This window comes from Saccostrea echinata, unplaced genomic scaffold, assembly GCF_033153115.1.
Source record: "Saccostrea echinata isolate AGI-Se365-2 ecotype Australia unplaced genomic scaffold, CSIRO_AGI_Sech_v1 ptg000053l, whole genome shotgun sequence".
NCBI lineage: Eukaryota > Metazoa > Mollusca > Bivalvia > Ostreida > Ostreidae > Saccostrea > Saccostrea echinata.
Window position 1 is genome coordinate 1,517,643 of NW_026889802.1, and position 20,803 is coordinate 1,538,445.

The 20,803-nt window shown below is 32.0% G+C and overlaps 1 protein-coding gene across 1 annotated transcript in view; it reads left to right on the plus strand.

The window, feature by feature from the left end:
- The window catches only part of LOC133204372 (uncharacterized), a 61,047-nt gene that overhangs the window by 26,813 nt on the left and 13,431 nt on the right, over positions 1 to 20,803 (plus strand). The window lies entirely within an intron of this gene.

Below are 20,803 nucleotides of genomic sequence, written 5' to 3' on the forward strand. Positions count from 1 at the left end.
CCGAGATATTTTATTTTTTATTTTATTCTATTTTTTCACAAGTTTGTTGCATCAGATTTACTTAAGATCATACTTCAAGATCATTTCGAACTCAGGCTACGTAATTGCAGTGCATACAGCGTCGTGATTTTGATTGACAGGTCAACACACGTGCACTTCGTGTGATACTTTTTAAGCAGAAATATATACAGGATGTGACCATGCCTGACTATGAAATCAGAAAACATTTAATAAAGAATGGGTGTGACCGATATAGAACTAATTTTTGCTCTATGTAAATGGATAGGAGGATCGGGATTAAGAGGGAATCTCTCTCTCTCTCCCCCCCCTCTCTCTCTCAGACGTAAATTGAACATTTCATAATGACAAATCTACCATTATAGAATATGAAATTCTGTATACATGTAAATGGTAATTATATTCACATGTTACAGATTTAAATCTAAAACGAATATATAATTCAAATGCCTAGCTGCACGAACGTCTCCAAATATTAATCAAGACGGGGGTGGGGTGGGGTGGGGAGTCTTCAAAGGAATTAGATAGTTTTATGTTTTATGAATTATAAGGAAAAGTACGGACGTCAGTTGCATGTACATAATTATATATCATTGCATAAAATTGTGTTCATTCAGGTATACTTATCCCACATATCAACAGACCTGTGCAATTTTTTTTCATGTTTTTTTTTTCAAAAGAAACATATAGCGTACCATTATTTCACACAGAATCGCGTTTTCACATATTTTTTTTTTAACTCTTTGAGTATTTCACAAGAATCCATGCCCAAGAATCGTCTTTTCACATCTTTTATAATTCCTTGGGTATATAGAATATAGATCATGTGTCATAAATAATTTAACTTTTTATCAAATTTACATGTAATAACAAAATCTAATCTACAGATTGATTTTCTTTCTTTTAAGTGGCAGATATCAATTTATTTATAAAGGCTTTAAAACAGTACTGTATTACAATTTTCTATCGCTCAATTCCTTTTTGAGTGTATGTAATATTTTTTTAATATCGAAAATAAAACTCGGAAATCGGGATAATTTTGCATTCAAATCATAGAGAATAATAAATCGTCTACATTATAGAAGGCTTATAACTATCGTATTCTGAACTTACTATACGAGATAGATAAAATTGCATGCCTGTCCATCACTATAAATGTATATTCAGTGCTTATAATATATTAACTTGAATTAGGTACCTAGCATATATATTATTATTTTTTTTAGATATATTCATGTGTAAATAAATTAACTGTCAATACAGACTTACACTACACTGGCAACTTAAACTATACATGCATTGGAAGTGGTAACCAACGTACTCTTATATTTAGAAGAGTGAATATGGAACGTCTAAATATTTTGATATGGAGAGTGTATATGTCTCTTACGTCATCGATACTATTTCCGCCTTTATCTCGAAAGTTCTATTTTCACTTACAAGTCAGAGTTATCTTTCTTTGCCCATTGTGTACACACTAGGTAAATAGGGAAAATGAGGGTACCGAAAATCTGCAAAATGTGGAATCTGATTTCAAAACAAATTATATATTTAGTATTTGTAGAATAACCTCTGTTATACATAATAATATCTTGAAAAAATATTAAAAAACAAAAAAGTTGAAAATTGACCAAACACAAGTTCACTTCCGGTTCGGACAGGAAGTACCGGAAACACACAAAAACAACTTCGAAACAAAGAGAATGTCATGATCTAATACTCCTGTAAATTTCACATCTTTACCTCAAACCGTTTCCGAGAAAAATTCCGGACAAAAGTGCATTTAAAAATTGGAAATTCGGCCGTAACTTCGGACCGGAAGTGAATTTTTCAAAAAACGGAATTTTATATAAACTTCATATATCAGCCTACTATCATGTGAAAAATTGTGAAAATCTATCCAACCATTTCTGAGTAATCGCGCTCACAAAATTTGGGAGGAATAATAATAATAATAACTAGACTCTTGTTGTCATGGCAACAAAAAAGTCTTCCGTTCTTCTAAATCTGTAAGAATTTGCTTTTTTCTGTGTAAAAAACATACATATCATATTTACTGTGAAAGAAAAAAATAACTGGAAAAAAGTCCTTTCAGTACTTAAGGTACTTTGATTTTCATTATCAATCTTGTATAATACATTTGGCACCTATAAGAGATATACGTATATCATTAGCAATTTAAAAAAAAATGTTTGCAATCATTTCTAAGACAAACAAACAGACGAACGAACACCGTACTATCATAAACTTCACTGTGTGTATGTTTTGGCATAATTGTGATGGTGTTATAAAAAAAATATAATGAATTAATTTAGTATCACATTAAACGTAAAGTCACTGAGTTTTGTAAAGTTATAATATCAAGATTTGACAACATACCTATAAGACAAATTATTCAATTACAGTAATTCTTCAGCAATCGATTGATTGATTGATTGATTGATTGATTGATTATACGTATGTTGTTTAACGTCCCTCTCCAGAAGTTTTCACTCACATGGAGACGCCACCACTCGCCGGTGGAGACTGTAAATTTTTGTCCTATACTTTGGCATTTATCGCAATTGAGCAGAGGGGAATCTTTTTTATGCCAGCATCTTCTGCGACAAGGGACCTCGATTTATACGATCTCATCCAAAGGACCGGTCTCCACGTCCCACAGTCGAAGTTCATAATACCGAGATATTTTATTTTATTTTATTTTTTCACAAGTTTGTTGCAGCAGATTTACTTAAAGATCATACTTCAAGATCATTTCGAACTCAGGCTACTTAATTGCAGTGCATAGAGCGTCAAGTGATTTTGATTGACAGGTCAAAACACGTGCACTTCGTGTGATACTTTTTAAGCTAAAAAAAATACAGGATGTGACCATGACTGACTATGAAATCAGAAAACATCTAATAAAGAATGGGTGTGACCGATAAAGAACTAATTTTTGGTCTGGATCGGGATTAAGAGGGAATCTCTCCTCTCTCTCTCTCTCTCTCTCTCTCTCTCTCTCTCTCTCTCTCTCAGACATGTAAATTGAACATTTCATAATTATAGAATATGAAATTCTGTATACATGTAAATGGTAATGTTATTCACATGTTCCAGATTTAAATCTAAAACGAATATATAATTCAAATTCAAGACGGGGGGGGGGGGCTTCAAAGGAATTAGATAATTTTATGAATTACAAGGAAAAGTACGGACGTCAGTTGCATGTACATGATTATATATCATTGCATAAAATTGTGTTCATTCAGATATACTTATCCCACATATCAACAGACCTGTACAATTTTTTTATCATGTTTTTTTTTTCAAAAGAAACATATAGCGTACCATTATTTCACACACTCTTTAACTCTTTGAGTATTTCACAAGAATCCAAGAATCGCCTTTTCACATATTTTATAATTCCTACGGTAGATAGAGTATAGATCATGTGTCATAAATAATTTAACCTTTTATCAAATATATATGTAATAACCAAATCTAATCTATAGATTGATTTTCTTTCTTTTCAGTGGCAGATATCAATTTATTTATAAAGGCTTTAAAACAGTACTGTATTACAATTTTCTATCGCTTAATTCCTTTTTTGAGTGTATGTAATATTTTTTAATATCGAAAGTAAAACTCGGAAATCGGGATAATTTCGCATTCAGATCATAGAGAATAATAAATCGTCTGCATTATAGAAGGCTTATAACTATCGTATTCTGAACTTAATATACGAAATAGATAAAACTGCATGCCTGTCCATCACTATAAATGTATATTCAGTGCTTATAATATATTTACTTGAATTAGCTACCTAGCATATATATATATTAATTTTTTTAGATATATTCATGTGTAAATTAACTAACTGTCAATACAGACTTACACTACACTGGCAACTTCAAACTTTACATGCACTGGAAGCGGTAACCAACGTCCTCTTAAATTTTGAAGAGTGAATATAGAACGTCTAAATATTTTGATATGGAGAGTGTATATGTCTCTAACGTCATCGATACTATTTCCGCCTTTATCTCGAAAGTTCTATTCTCACTTACAAGTCAGAGTTATCTTTCTTTGCCCATTGTCTACACACTAGGTAAATAGGGAAAATGAGGGTACCGAAAATCTGCAAAATGTGGAATCTGATTTCAAAACAAATTATATATTTAATATTTGTAGAATAACCTCTGTTATACATAATAATATCTTGAAAAAATATTAAAAAACAAAAAAGTTGAAAATTGACCAAACACAAGTTCACTTCCGGTTCGGACAGGAAGTACCGGAAACACACAAAAACAACTTCGAAACAAAGAGAATGTCATGATCTAATACCCCTGTAAATTTCACATCTTTACCTCAAACCGTTTCCGAGAAAAATTCCGGACAAAAGTGCATTTAAAAATTGGAAATTCGGCCGTAACTTCGGACCGGAAGTGAATTTTTCAAAAAACGGAATTTTATATAAACTTCATATATCAGCCTACTATCATGTGAAAAATTGTAAAAATCTATCCAACCATCTCTGAGTAATCGCGCTCACAAAATTTGGGAGGAATAATAATAATAATAACTAGACTCTTGTTGCCATGGCAACAAAAAAGTCTTCCGTTCTTCTAAATCTGTAAGAATTTGCTTTTTTCTGTGTAAAAAACATACATATCATATTTACTGTGAAAGAAAAAAATAACTGGAAAAAAGTCCTTTCAGTACTTAAGGTACTTTGATTTTCATTATCAATCTTGTATAATACATTTGGCACCTATAAGAGATATACGTATATCATTAGCAATTTAAAAAAAAATTGTTTGCAATCATTTCTAAGACAAACAAACAGACGAACGAACACCGTACTATCATGTATGTTGTGTATGGTGTTATAAAAAAATATAATGAATTAAGTTAGTATCACATTAAACGTAAAGTCACTGAGTTTTGTAAAGTTGTAATATCAAGATTTGACAGCATACCTATAAGACAGATTATTCAATTACAGTAATTCTTCAGCAATCGATTGATTGATTATACGTATGTTGTTTAACGTCCCTCTCCAGAATTTTTCACTCACATGGAGACGACACCACTCTCCGGTGGAGACTGCAAATTTTTGTCCTATACTTTGGCACTTATCGCAATTGAGCAGAGGGGAATCTTTTTTATGCCAGCACCTTCTGCGACAAGGGACCTCGATTTATACGATCTCATCCAAAGGACCGGTCTCCACGTCCCACAATCGAAGTTCATAATACCGAGATATTTTATTTATTATTTTATTCTATTTTTTCACAAGTTTGTTGCATCAGATTTACTTAAAGATCATACTTCAAGATCATTTCAAACTCAGGCTACTTAATTGCAGTGCATACAGCGTCAAGTGATTTTGATTGACAGGTCAACACAGGTGCACTTCGTGTGATACTTTTAAAGCTGAAAAATATACAGGATGTGACCATGACTGACTATAAAATCAGAAAACATTTAATAAAGAATGGGTGTGACCGATATAGAACTAATTTTTGGTCTATGTAAATGGATAGGAGGATCGGGATTAAGAGGGAATCTCTCTCTCTCCTCTCTCTCTCTCTAAGACGTAAATTGAACATTTCATAATGACAAATCTACCATTATAGAATATGAAATTCTGTATACATGTAAATGGTAATTATATTCACATGTTCCAGATTTAAATCTAAAACGAATATATAATTCAAATGCCTAGCTGCACGAATGTCTCCAAATATTAATCAAGACGGGGGGGGGGGGCGGGGGGCGGGGGAGGAGGCTTCAAAGGAATTAGATAGTTTTATGTTTTATGAATTATAAGGAAAAGTACGGACATCAGTTGCATGTACATAATTATATATCATTGCATAAAATTGTGTTCATTCAGGTATACTTATCCCACATATCAAGAGACCTGTGCAATTTTTTTTATCATGTTTTTTTTTTTTTTCCAAAAGAAACATATAGCATAGCATTATTTCACACAAAATCGCGTTTTCACATATTTTTTTTTTAACTCTTTGAGTATTTCACAAGAATCCAAGAATCGTCTTTTCACATCTTTTATAATTTTTTGGGTATATAGAGTATAGATCATGTGTCATAAATAATTTAACTTTTTATCAAATATACATGTAATAACCAAATCTAATCTATAGATTGATTTTCTTTCTTTTAAGTGGCAGATATCAATTTATTTATAAAGGCTTAAAGCCTTTAAAACAGTACTGTATTACTGTAACAATTTTCTATCGCTCAATTCCTTTTTGAGTGTATGTAATATTTTTTAATATCGAAAATAAAACTCGGAAATCGGGATAATTTCGCATTCAAATCATAGAGAATAATAATTCGTCTACATTATAGAAGGCTTATAACTATCGTATTCTGAACTTACTATACGAGATAGATAAAATTGCATGCCTGTCCATCACTATAAATGTATATTCAGTGCTTATAATATATTTACTTGAATTAGGTACCTAGCATATATATTTTTCTTTTAGATATATTCATGTGTAAATCAATTAACTGTCAATACAGACTTACACTACACTGGCAACTTTAAACTATACATGCACTGGAAGCGGTAACCAACGTACTCTTACATTTAGAAGAGTGCATATGGAACGTCTAAATATTTTTGATATGGAGAGTGTATATGTCTCTGACGTCATCGATACTATTTCCGCCTTTATCTCGAAAGTTCTATTCTCACTTACAAGTCAGAGTTATCTTTCTTTGCCCATTGTATACACACTAGGTAAATGGGGAAAATGACGGTACCTAATATCTAGAAAATGCGAAATCCAATTTTAAAACAAATTATATATTTAGTATTTGTAGAATAACCTCTGTTATACATAATAATATCTTGAAAAAATATTAAAAAACAAAAAAGTTGAAAATTGACCAAACACAAGTTCACTTCCGGTTCGGACAGGAAGTACCAGAAACACACGAAGTTAACTTCGAAACAAAGAGAATGTCATGATCTAATACTCCTGTAAATTTCACATCTTTACCTCAAACCGTTTCCGAGAAAAATTCCGGACAAAAGTCCATTTAAAAATTGGAAATTCGGCCGTAACTTCGGACCGGAAGTGAATTTTTCAAAAAACAGAATTTTATATAAACTTCATATATCAGCCTACTATCATGTGAAAAATTGTGAAAATCTATCCAACCATCTCTGAGTAATCGAGCTCACAAAATTTGGGAGGAATAATAATAATAATAATAACTAGACTCTTGTTGCCATGGCAACAAAAAAGTCTTCCGTTCTTCTAAATCTGTAAGAATTTGCTTTTTTCTGTGTAAAAAACATACATATCATATTTACTGTGAAAGAAAAAAATAACTGGAAAAAAAGTCCTTTCAGTACTTAAGGTACTTTGATTTTCATTATCAATCTTGTATAATGCATTTGGCACCTATAAGAGATATACGTAATATATCATTAGCAATTAAAAAAAAAAATTGTTTGCAATCATTTCTAAGACAAACAAACAGACGAACACCGTACTATCATAAACTTCACTGTGTGTATGTTTTGGCATAATTGTGTATGGTGTTATAAAAAAATATAATGAATTAAGTTAGTATCACATTAACCTAAAGTATCTGAGTTTTGTAAAGTTATAATATCAAGATTTGACAGCAGACCTATAAGACAGATTATTCAATTACAGTAATTCTTCAGCAATCGATTGATTGATTATACGTATGTTGTTTAACGTCCCTCTCCAGAATTTTTCACTCACATGGAGACGCCACCACTCGCCGGTGGAGACTGCAAATTTTTGTCCCATACTTTGGCACTTATCGCAATTGAGCAGAGGGGAATCTTTTTTATGCCAGCACCTTATGCAAAAAGGGACCTCGATTTATACGATCTCATCCAAAGGACCGGTCTCCACGTCCCACAATCGAAGTTCATAATACCGAGATATTTTATTTTTTATTTTATTCTATTTTTTCACAAGTTTGTTGCATCAGATTTACTTAAGATCATACTTCAAGATCATTTCGAACTCAGGCTACGTAATTGCAGTGCATACAGCGTCAAGTGATTTTGATTGACAGGTCAACACAGGTGCACTTCGTGTGATACTTTTTAAGCTGAAAAATATACAGGATGTGACCATGCCTGACTATGAAATCAGAAAACATTTAATTAAGAATGGGTGTGACCGATATAGAACTAATTTTTGCTCTATGTAAATGGATAGGAGGATCGGGATTAAGAGGGAATCTCTCTCTCTCCCCCCTCTCTCTCTCTCAGACGTAAATTGAACATTTCATAATGACAAATCTACCATTATAGAATATGAAATTCTGTATACATGTAAATGGTAATTATATTCACATGTTCCAGATTTAAATCTAAAACGAATATATAATTCAAATGCCTAGCTGCACGAACGTCTCCAAATATTAATCAAGACGGGGGTGGGGTGGGGGTGGGGGGGGGAGTCTTCAAAGGAATTAGATAGTTTTATGTTTTATGAATTATAAGGAAAAGTACGGACGTCAGTTGCATGTACATAATTATATATCATTGCATAAAATTGTGTTCATTCAGGTATACTTATCCCACATATCAACAGACCTGTGCAATTTTTTTTTCCATGTTTTTTTTTCAAAAGAAACAGATAGCGTACCATTATTTCACACAGAATCGCGTTTTCACATATTTTTTTTTAACTCTTTGAGTATTTCACAAGAATCCATGCCCAAGAATCGTCTTTTCACATCTTTTATAATTCCTTGGGTATATAGAATATAGATCATGTGTTATAAATAATTTAACTTTTTATCAAATTTATATGTAATAACAAAATCTAATCTACAGATTGATTTTCTTTCTTTTAAGTGGCAGATATCAATTTATTTATAAAGGCTTTAAAACAGTACTGTATTACAATTTTCTATCACTCAATTCCTTTTTGAGTGTATGTAATATTTTTTTTAATATCGAAAATAAAACTCGGAAATCGGGATAATTTCGCATTCAAATCATAGAGAATAATAAATCGTCTGCATTATAGAAGGCTTATAACTATCGTATTCTGAACTTACTATACGAGATAGATAAAACTGCATGCCTGTCCATCACTATAAATGTATACTCAGTGCTTATAATATATTTACTTGAATTAGGTACCTAGCATATATATTAATTTTTTTTTTTTAGATATATTCATGTGTAAATAAATTAACTGTCAATACAGACTTACACTACACTGGCAACTTAAACTATACATGCATTGGAAGTGGTAACCAACGTACTCTTATATTTAGAAGAGTGAATATGGAACGTCTAAATATTTTGATATGGAGAGTGTATATGTCTCTTACGTCATCGATACTATTTCCGCCTTTATCTCGAAAGTTCTATTTTCACTTACAAGTCAGAGTTATCTTTCTTTGCCCATCGTTTACACACTAGGTAAATAGGGAAAATGAGGGTACCGAAAATCTGCAAAATGTGGAATCTGATTTCAAAACAAATTATATATTTAATATTTGTAGAATAACCTCTGTTATACATAATAATATCTTGAAAAAATATTAAAAAACAAAAAAGTTGAAAATTGACCAAACACAAGTTCACTTCCGGTTCGGACAGGAAGTACCGGAAACACACGAAAACAACTTCGAAACAAAGAGAATGTCATGATCTAATACTCCTGTAAATTTCACATCTTTACCTCAAACCGTTTCCGAGAAAAATTCCGGACAAAAGTGCATTTAAAAAGTGGAAATTCGGCCGTAACTTCGGACCGGAAGTGAATTTTTCAAAAAACGGAATTTTATATAAACTTCATATATCAGCCTACTATCATGTGAAAAATTGTGAAAATCTATCCAACCATCTCTGAGTAATCGCGCTCACAAAATTTGGGAGGAATAATAATAATAATAATAATAATAATAACTAGACTCTTGTTGCCATGGCAACAAAAAAGTCTTCCGTTCTTCTAAATCTGTAAGAATTTGCTTTTTTTCTGTGTAAAAAACATACATATCATATTTACTGTGAAAGAAAAAAATAACTGGAAAAAAAGTCCTTTCAGTACTTAAGGTACTTTGATTTTCATTATCAATCTTGTATAATGCATTTGGCACCTATAAGAGATATACGTATATCATTAGCAATTTAAAAAAAAAAATTGTTTGCAATCATTTCTAAGACAAACAAACAGACGAACGAACACCGTATTATCATAAACTTCACTGTGTGTATGTTTTGGCATAATTGTGTATGGTGTTATAAAAAAATATAATGAATTAAGTTAGTATCACATTAAACGTAAAGTCACTGAGTTTTGTAAAGTTATAATATCAAGATTTGACAGCATACCTATAAGACAGATTATTCAATTACAGTAATTCTTCAGCAATCGATTGATTGATTGATTGATATATTGATTGATTATACGTATGTTGTTTAACGTCCCTCTCCAGAATTTTTCGCTCACATGGAGACGCCACCACTCGCCGGTGGAGACTGTAAATTTTTGTCCTATACTTTGGCATTTATCGCAATTGAGCAGTGGGGAATCTTTTTTATGCCAGCATCTTCTGCGACAAGGGACCTCGATTTATACGATCTCATCCAAAGGACCGGTCTCCACGTCCCACAGTCGAAGTTCATAATACCGAGATATTTTATTTTTTATTTTATTCTATTTTTTTTTCACAAGTTTGTTGCAGCAGATTTACTTAAAGATCATACTTCAAGATCATTTCGAACTCAGGCTACTTAATTGCAGTGCATACAGCGTCAAGTGATTTTGATTGACAGGTCAACACACGTGCACTTCGTGTGATACTTTTTAAGCTGAAAAATATACAGGATGTGACCATGACTGACTATGAAATCAGAAAACATCTAATAAAGAATGGGTGTGACCGATAAAGAACTAATTTTTGGTCTGGATCGGGATTAAGAGGGAATCTCTCCTCTCTCTCTCTCTCTCTCTCTCAGACATGTAAATTGAACATTTCATAATTATAAAATATGAAATTCTGTATACATGTAAATGGTAATGTTATTCACATGTTCCAGATTTAAATCTAAAACGAATATATAATTCAAATTCAAGACGGGGGGGGGGGGGGGGGGCTTCAAAGGAATTAGATAATTTTATGAATTACAAGGAAAAGTACGGACGTCAGTTGCATGTACATGATTATATATCATTGCATAAAATTGTGTTCATTCAGATATACTTATCCCACATATCAACAGACTTGTACAATTTTTTTATCATGTTTTTTTTTCCAAAAGAAACATATAGCGTACCATTATTTCACACACTCTTTAACTCTTTGAGTATTTCACAAGAATCCAAGAATCGCCTTTTCACATCTTTTATAATTCCTTGGGTATATAGAGTATAGATCATGTGTCATAAATAATTTAACCTTTTATCAAATATATATGTAATAACCAAATCTAATCTATAGATTGATTTTCTTTCTTTTCAGTGGCAGATACCAATTTATTTATAAAGGCTTTAAAACAGTACTGTATTACAATTTTCTATCGCTTAATTCCTTTTTTGAGTGTATGTAATATTTTTTAATATCGAAAGTAAAACTCGGAAATCGGGATAATTTCGCATTCAGATCATAAAGAATAATAAATCGTCTGCATTATAGAAGGCTTATAACTATCGTATTCTGAACTTAATATACGAAATAGATAAAACTGCATGCCTGTCCATCACTATAAATGTATATTCAGTGCTTATAATATATTTACTTGAATTAGCTACCTAGCATATATATATATTAATTTTTTTTAGATATATTCATGTGTAAATTAACTAACTGTCAATACAGACTTACACTACACTGGCAACTTCAAACTTTACATGCACTGGAAGCGGTAACCAACGTCCTCTTAAATTTTGAAGAGTGAATATAGAACGTCTAAATATTTTGATATGGAGAGTGTATATGTCTCTAACGTCATCGATACTATTTCCGCCTTTATCTCGAAAGTTCTATTCTCACTTACAAGTCAGAGTTATCTTTCTTTGCCCATCGTTTACACACTAGGTAAATAGGGAAAATGAGGGTACCGAAAATCTGCAAAATGTGGAATCTGATTTCAAAACAAATTATATATTTAATATTTGTAGAATAACCTCTGTTATACATAATAATATCTTGAAAAAATATTAAAAAACAAAAAAGTTGAAAATTGACCAAACACAAGTTCACTTCCGGTTCGGACAGGAAGTACCGGAAACACACGAAAACAACTTCGAAACAAAGAGAATGTCATGATCTAATACTCCTGTAAATTTCACATCTTTACCTCAAACCGTTTCCGAGAAAAATTCCGGACAAAAGTGCATTTAAAAAGTGGAAATTCGGCCGTAACTTCGGACCGGAAGTGAATTTTTCAAAAAACGGAATTTTATATAAACTTCATATATCAGCCTACTATCATGTGAAAAATTGTGAAAATCTATCCAACCATCTCTGAGTAATCGCGCTCACAAAATTTGGGAGGAATAATAATAATAATAATAATAATAATAACTAGACTCTTGTTGCCATGGCAACAAAAAAGTCTTCCGTTCTTCTAAATCTGTAAGAATTTGCTTTTTTTCTGTGTAAAAAACATACATATCATATTTACTGTGAAAGAAAAAAATAACTGGAAAAAAAGTCCTTTCAGTACTTAAGGTACTTTGATTTTCATTATCAATCTTGTATAATGCATTTGGCACCTATAAGAGATATACGTATATCATTAGCAATTTAAAAAAAAAAATTGTTTGCAATCATTTCTAAGACAAACAAACAGACGAACGAACACCGTATTATCATAAACTTCACTGTGTGTATGTTTTGGCATAATTGTGTATGGTGTTATAAAAAAATATAATGAATTAAGTTAGTATCACATTAAACGTAAAGTCACTGAGTTTTGTAAAGTTATAATATCAAGATTTGACAGCATACCTATAAGACAGATTATTCAATTACAGTAATTCTTCAGCAATCGATTGATTGATTGATTGATATATTGATTGATTATACGTATGTTGTTTAACGTCCCTCTCCAGAATTTTTCGCTCACATGGAGACGCCACCACTCGCCGGTGGAGACTGTAAATTTTTGTCCTATACTTTGGCATTTATCGCAATTGAGCAGTGGGGAATCTTTTTTATGCCAGCATCTTCTGCGACAAGGGACCTCGATTTATACGATCTCATCCAAAGGACCGGTCTCCACGTCCCACAGTCGAAGTTCATAATACCGAGATATTTTATTTTTTATTTTATTCTATTTTTTTTTCACAAGTTTGTTGCAGCAGATTTACTTAAAGATCATACTTCAAGATCATTTCGAACTCAGGCTACTTAATTGCAGTGCATACAGCGTCAAGTGATTTTGATTGACAGGTCAACACACGTGCACTTCGTGTGATACTTTTTAAGCTGAAAAATATACAGGATGTGACCATGACTGACTATGAAATCAGAAAACATCTAATAAAGAATGGGTGTGACCGATAAAGAACTAATTTTTGGTCTGGATCGGGATTAAGAGGGAATCTCTCCTCTCTCTCTCTCTCTCTCTCTCAGACATGTAAATTGAACATTTCATAATTATAAAATATGAAATTCTGTATACATGTAAATGGTAATGTTATTCACATGTTCCAGATTTAAATCTAAAACGAATATATAATTCAAATTCAAGACGGGGGGGGGGGGCTTCAAAGGAATTAGATAATTTTATGAATTACAAGGAAAAGTACGGACGTCAGTTGCATGTACATGATTATATATCATTGCATAAAATTGTGTTCATTCAGATATACTTATCCCACATATCAACAGACTTGTACAATTTTTTTATCATGTTTTTTTTTCCAAAAGAAACATATAGCGTACCATTATTTCACACACTCTTTAACTCTTTGAGTATTTCACAAGAATCCAAGAATCGCCTTTTCACATCTTTTATAATTCCTTGGGTATATAGAGTATAGATCATGTGTCATAAATAATTTAACCTTTTATCAAATATATATGTAATAACCAAATCTAATCTATAGATTGATTTTCTTTCTTTTCAGTGGCAGATACCAATTTATTTATAAAGGCTTTAAAACAGTACTGTATTACAATTTTCTATCGCTTAATTCCTTTTTTGAGTGTATGTAATATTTTTTAATATCGAAAGTAAAACTCGGAAATCGGGATAATTTCGCATTCAGATCATAAAGAATAATAAATCGTCTGCATTATAGAAGGCTTATAACTATCGTATTCTGAACTTAATATACGAAATAGATAAAACTGCATGCCTGTCCATCACTATAAATGTATATTCAGTGCTTATAATATATTTACTTGAATTAGCTACCTAGCATATATATATATTAATTTTTTTTAGATATATTCATGTGTAAATTAACTAACTGTCAATACAGACTTACACTACACTGGCAACTTCAAACTTTACATGCACTGGAAGCGGTAACCAACGTCCTCTTAAATTTTGAAGAGTGAATATAGAACGTCTAAATATTTTGATATGGAGAGTGTATATGTCTCTAACGTCATCGATACTATTTCCGCCTTTATCTCGAAAGTTCTATTCTCACTTACAAGTCAGAGTTATCTTTCTTTGCCCATTGTCTACACACTAGGTAAATAGGGAAAATGAGGGTACCGAAAATCTGCAAAATGTGGAATCTGATTTCAAAACAAATTATATATTTAGTATTTGTAGAATAACCTCTGTTATACATAATAATATCTCGAAAAAATATTAAAAAACAAAAAAGTTGAAAATTGACCAAACACAAGTTCACTTCCGGTTCGGACAGGAAGTACCGGAAACACACGAAAACAACTTCGAAACAAAGAGAATGTCATGATCTAATACCCCTGTAAATTTCACATCTTTACCTCAAACCGTTTCCGAGAAAAACTCCGGACAAAAATCCATTTAAAAATTGGAAATTCGGCCGTAACTTCGGTCCGGAAGTGAATTTTTCAAAAAACGGAAATTTATATAAACTTCATATATCAGCCTACTATCATGTGAAAAATTGTGAAAATCTATCCAACCATCTCTGAGTAATCACGCTCACAAAATTGTGGAGGAATAATAATAATAATAATAATAATAATAATAAAAAGAAACAATACAATCACTATAAGTCTTCCGTTGTGAACGGAAGACTTAATAATAATAAAAAGAAACAATACAATCACTATAAGTCTTCCGTTGTGAACGGAAGACTTAAAAAGAAACAATACAATCACTATAAGTCTTCCGTTGTGAACGGAAGACTTAATAATAATAAAAAGAAACAATACAATCACTATAAGTCTTCCGTTGTGAACGGAAGACTTAATAAAAAGAAACAATACAATCACTATAAGTCTTCCGTTGTGAACGGAAGACTTAATAATAATAAAAAGAAACAATACAATCACTATAAGTCTTCCGTTGTGAACGGAAGACTTAATAATAATAATAATAAGAAACAGAGTAAAAACAATATGTTCCCAAACTCCGTTTGGGGAACATAATAATAAGAAACAGAGTAAAAACAATATGTTCCCAAACTTCGTTTGGGGAACATAATTACGTTATTTCACAACATATAACCACATGTAAACCTCCTCTCTATGAACCCATGATGTACAATTATAACAACATATTCTTTTTTAACATGATAAAATTTGACATATATTTTTATCATTACATCATGTCTTATGAATTACAAACTGTTTCCTTTGATTTATACACTTTTAATTTCATTATGTGCACTGACCATGCGCACAATATGAATATTGAGTAATTGGTATACAATGATAGTTGGGTACAATGAGATCACTATATGTAATCTTTATTGCCCAAGACATACATCTTATAGCATTGAGTAAATATAACAAACATCAAAAGAAGGTTGTGTGGCATGGTAATATAAACATATGTAGTATATAATGATAAATTTTAACAGATACATATACATTCGACAGAAAATGATTTTGTGACACTTTCACGTATTTCAAAAGCACGTTGGAGGTAAATACCTAAATTGCACAGTTCTTTAAAATTTTTTACATTGAGCAGCTGTATTAACTTGAAAACTGAAGGGTTTTTTTCTCCAGTAATATTTCTTAATATATCGACATCTAATATCACTAAATTGAGGTCATTTTAAAATAAAATGAAATTCATCCTCAATATCTAAATGACACATTTCACAATATCTGTTATTTACTGGTATGTTATTATGACGACCATATTCAATAGCTAGATTATGGGATGACATACGTATTTTACTTAATTGCTTCTTATATTTAATTGGGATAGTTTTTGTTATATTGGAGAGAGAAATAATTATTATTATCAATGATATGCTTAAAACTTTTGCATCTTGATGAACAATTTATTTGCTCGAAACTTGTTTGAATAAAAATATCTACAATTCTCTGTTTAGTCTTTTCTACATTAATTGTTAGATCCCATTTTTTTTTTTGGTATAAGTATACAATGTATTTAACATAGACTGTAGTTCTTCTACACTTTCCGCAAAAATTACCATGTCATCAGCATACATAAGAACAAAAAGATTTAATTCTAATATTTGTAATGGAATATTACCCTTTGTTAAAATGTGTACTATATATGCCGTATTAATTCACAAATTGTTTATAATCTTTCTTAAAATAGTGACCGGTGAAAATTCACATGCCGGTACTTCGTTTACTACCGGTGATATATCAACGATCTAAAGTTGGCTTTTCCTACGCGATCTGGAGTAAGTTTTAACAGTACTCGAGTAATAACTAAACTGGAAATCACTGAACTATTCAATTGCTTTCTAGTACTTTTTCCTTTGCTCAAGAAGCTATTAAACTCGATCTTTATTTTCTTTTATCAAACAGTCATAGTCAGTGGTCGATTTCCTCAATTACTCAAGTTCATTTGATCTCTATATGAGTGAAACATTCTTGAACGGGACGTTTAACAACATACAAACAATCAATCAATGATGCGACAATTTTTTTTCTCGAATTTCCTTGATAGTTCTGGTCTTTTTCTAGCACACTAGAGACGTTCACTTCTCTCATTTGTTCTGATACAATTGGGCTTCTGTGTTTTTAAATGTCATCTGTTCTCGAAACTTTTCAATTTGGATTTTTAAGGTTTTGGTGTAAAAAAGGGATGGACCTAAAGAGTCCGAAAAAAAGTCGTAAATTGAAGTTTTATAAAATGTTTATTTCTATCCATAATATAAATCACAGATATCTTTAATAACTGTGTATTCTTGCTACAGATATGAATTTAAGACACATAAAATCAAAGGCATGGGACCCGAAGATTTCTTGAAAATCAATAGATAATCATGTCACGTATTTACATTAAAAACACAGGGATCGTACCTGGTCAATTCCAGGGTTTGGGGTGTTCAACATTAACTGATTAAAAACTGACAGGTATGATTTAAGTGGACTGCCGAAATATACAAATATGTCCTAACCTTATTTAGGTAAACAATAATCAAATGGTAAATCAATATAACAATCGGAGGCAAGCAACAATAAATTAACTGGTAGTCCTAACCCAAAACTAAAATAAGAGCCCAGTCGCCCTCAGACTATCGCATATACTGTAGGATGCCTTATTCAGGACGGACAGTACATGTGATAGCCCTTCAACCACTACACTCACTGTATGATGCCTTATTCAGGACGGACAATGAGTATAGGAGCCTGGACAGACTGGTCAGCCAATGCAGACGATCTAAACAAACTATGGCTAGCCTCCATACTGGAGGTCAACCTTGTTTGTGGCAAGTCTTAACTGGTTTGGCCTTCCAAATTCTCTCTCTAACTGTAAAACAGGCGAGGAATATTAAACGTGAATACTTTATTCACTACACTCGTCTTCTATCCTTGGCTGCATCCGACGACTGCGGAGTCTCGGTATTTATACACAGCTGATGTCACGAGATGTCAACAGTGACTAATTGAGAACTCCGCATGGTCGTACCTTAAAATCCCATAATCATTACTCAGTCAGGATCACGATGTTTTCGTTGTCAGAATACATAGCGCATGTTTGTCGGCTGTTCTTAAGGACCCTATATGCACTAAAGGAAAAGATTTTTTGGACATTGGGAAAATTACAATGAGTAAAGGTGTAAATATTGAGCTTATCTCTTACATTTTCAACATAGGGTACCTTACATTTACCCCAAGGAAAAATGTTCAAAGACAGTGAAGCACTGATGACCAGAAATCGCTGTTGTTTACTTAAGTGGGCAAAATGCTTGCAAATAAAGTGTTCAATCTATTCATCATGGCGTATTAAAATGTTATAACCTGATGAATGCTTTATTTGATCACAAATGTAGTAATAAACTGTACATTTCAATTTATTTTATTCTAGAACAAAGGGTAGATCACTATATCTGCATAAAAATACCAATCAGATCTCTTTAGTACGATGGCCGAGAGCGGCCGCCACTTTTGATTCTGAATATTGTCATTTTGTACAGCTTTTTTGTCAATTTTCGTTGACAAATTACAACTAAACTGGTAATGCTATATGTCCATATACAGTTTTTACACTGACAATTTACACTGGAGAAAATCGTTAAAATTCTTTCTTGTGATATGAAATGAAGATACATAAAACAGGTTACTTGAAGGTGATAAGCTTAAGGTTCTAGCAGAACAACAAGGTCGGGGTGATTACAGATTAGTATTGTCTTCTAGATATGCTTTCTCGACAGATTGTAGTAATTAATTCATAAAATTCCATGTTGGTGTACCTGCTGGTCACATCATAGGTAACCAGGATGAAATTTTCCAGGTCTATCAGAAATTTGATTTTGTTCATAATCGGACGTGTCTTTGATGTATGAATTTTGTTTTTAAACAATGCGCACGAGGAAATGATCACATTAGTTACATGTACCTATATTTTCATTCCCGTGCCACATTGAACAATAATTGGCCGACCAGGTGGAAGTCTTGAGAGGTTGCATTGGCCTTTAAAAGTGTTTCAAGCATTTAGTTATAATTTTATGAATTTAGAGAGCAAATACAGACTCCCACATTTAAGGTTGTCATTTTATTCTTGCTTAAAAACGGGTATATTTCCGTATCTAAAGTTTGGTTTTTGATACATTCCATAAACTTTTGATTGGATGCTCACATGTAGAGCTACTAAATCCTGTTTTTCTACTTCTACATAATAGGTAGAATCGAGTTGTCTCATACACTTTGAGGATCGAGGTATATCCATTATATTCATGTATATCCATTACAACAAACGTATTACTTTTATTCGCCTTTTTAATTACAATCCCAAGAATATCTTTTTAGTGATACAACAAGGTGACAGAATGACGATTTATGTCTAATCTAGGATTAACTGGGTTACGATATCTCAGAATAATTAAGGGTGAAAATCATTAAAATGCTCCTTATCTCTTTCAAGCCACCTGTTTTATGTATCTTAATTTCATATCACACGAAAGAATTTTAATGTTTTTCGCTGGTGTAAATTGTCAGTGTAAAAAGTGTACATGTACATATAGTATTATCAGTTTAGTTGTAATATGTCAACGAAAATTGACAAAAACGCTGTACAAAATGACAATATTCTTAATCAGAAAGTGGCGGCCGCTGTCGGCCATCGTACTTTAGTGAGCAGTGTAAAAAGAGGGCTCCTAAACGCGACCTCGATCTTAATCACGTCTTAGAACGTGTTTTGTTGGTCTAGCTGCTATTTGCAGAATTTAGCAAATTATATGTTGTTATATTTTTGCGTGTCCTAACAATATTTACCAGAGAAATCTTTTAATTTCATATGGACATGCTTTTCAAAATATCATTCGACCTTGATCTTTTATCTACTTTGCAAAAATACTCTGAAAGGTTAATTTTGTTAACGTGTATTCAATTTATATAGACAGGGATTTGATATTTTGCATTTATATCATAGGATAATGAAATTATGACAATCTACTTTGCAACTGTATATCATACAAAACTGCATTGAAAAAAATAAACACCCATGAGTTAATCTGATAAGAATAATCGACAAGTGTTGACCTGTCCAGCTTCATTCCTGCTGTTTTGCTGGACATGCATGAATGATGAATGCATTCGAGAATGGCCAATTGTTATGTAACCTGTAATGTATAATAATGTATAACGTGATTATAGTGACATCAGCTCCAGCGCTCTGGTTTGTTTGTGTGTTTATATAATTAGTAAGTTTATATCAATCCTCATGCTCTCCAATTGATAGTTAAGATAGTAAGAAGTTTTCAAGATAGAGTTATCAGAAAAATTCTATTGAACGACTTGACCAAAAGAATTGACTAAAACTAGTGCTGTCTGACGCTAAGACGTCAGACAATGACCTAAAAACCACTCCGGGTAAATTCTGTCAAATTTCGGCTGGCGACACTAATATATCGTTGCTTCAATTTTGATTCATGGCACCAAAACAATGCTTTTGCACAAATGTGTAGATCTTGCTATTGCTTGTAAGCTATTATGGATTCACTTCACTTACAGCTTGGTAGAGGATTCGCAAAAAGACCCAAAATATGTCTTAGTCCACTCATTCTTTCAAATACACTGCCAGAACTGGCATTTGATTTGTTAAAAGATTATTTTTCTTAATAATTTGTTCAAATTTTGATGATTGTTTCTGGTCTGCTTCCTTTTAGATTTTCTATTCAGTGTATTTGTTTCGTCCCTCTGAGTT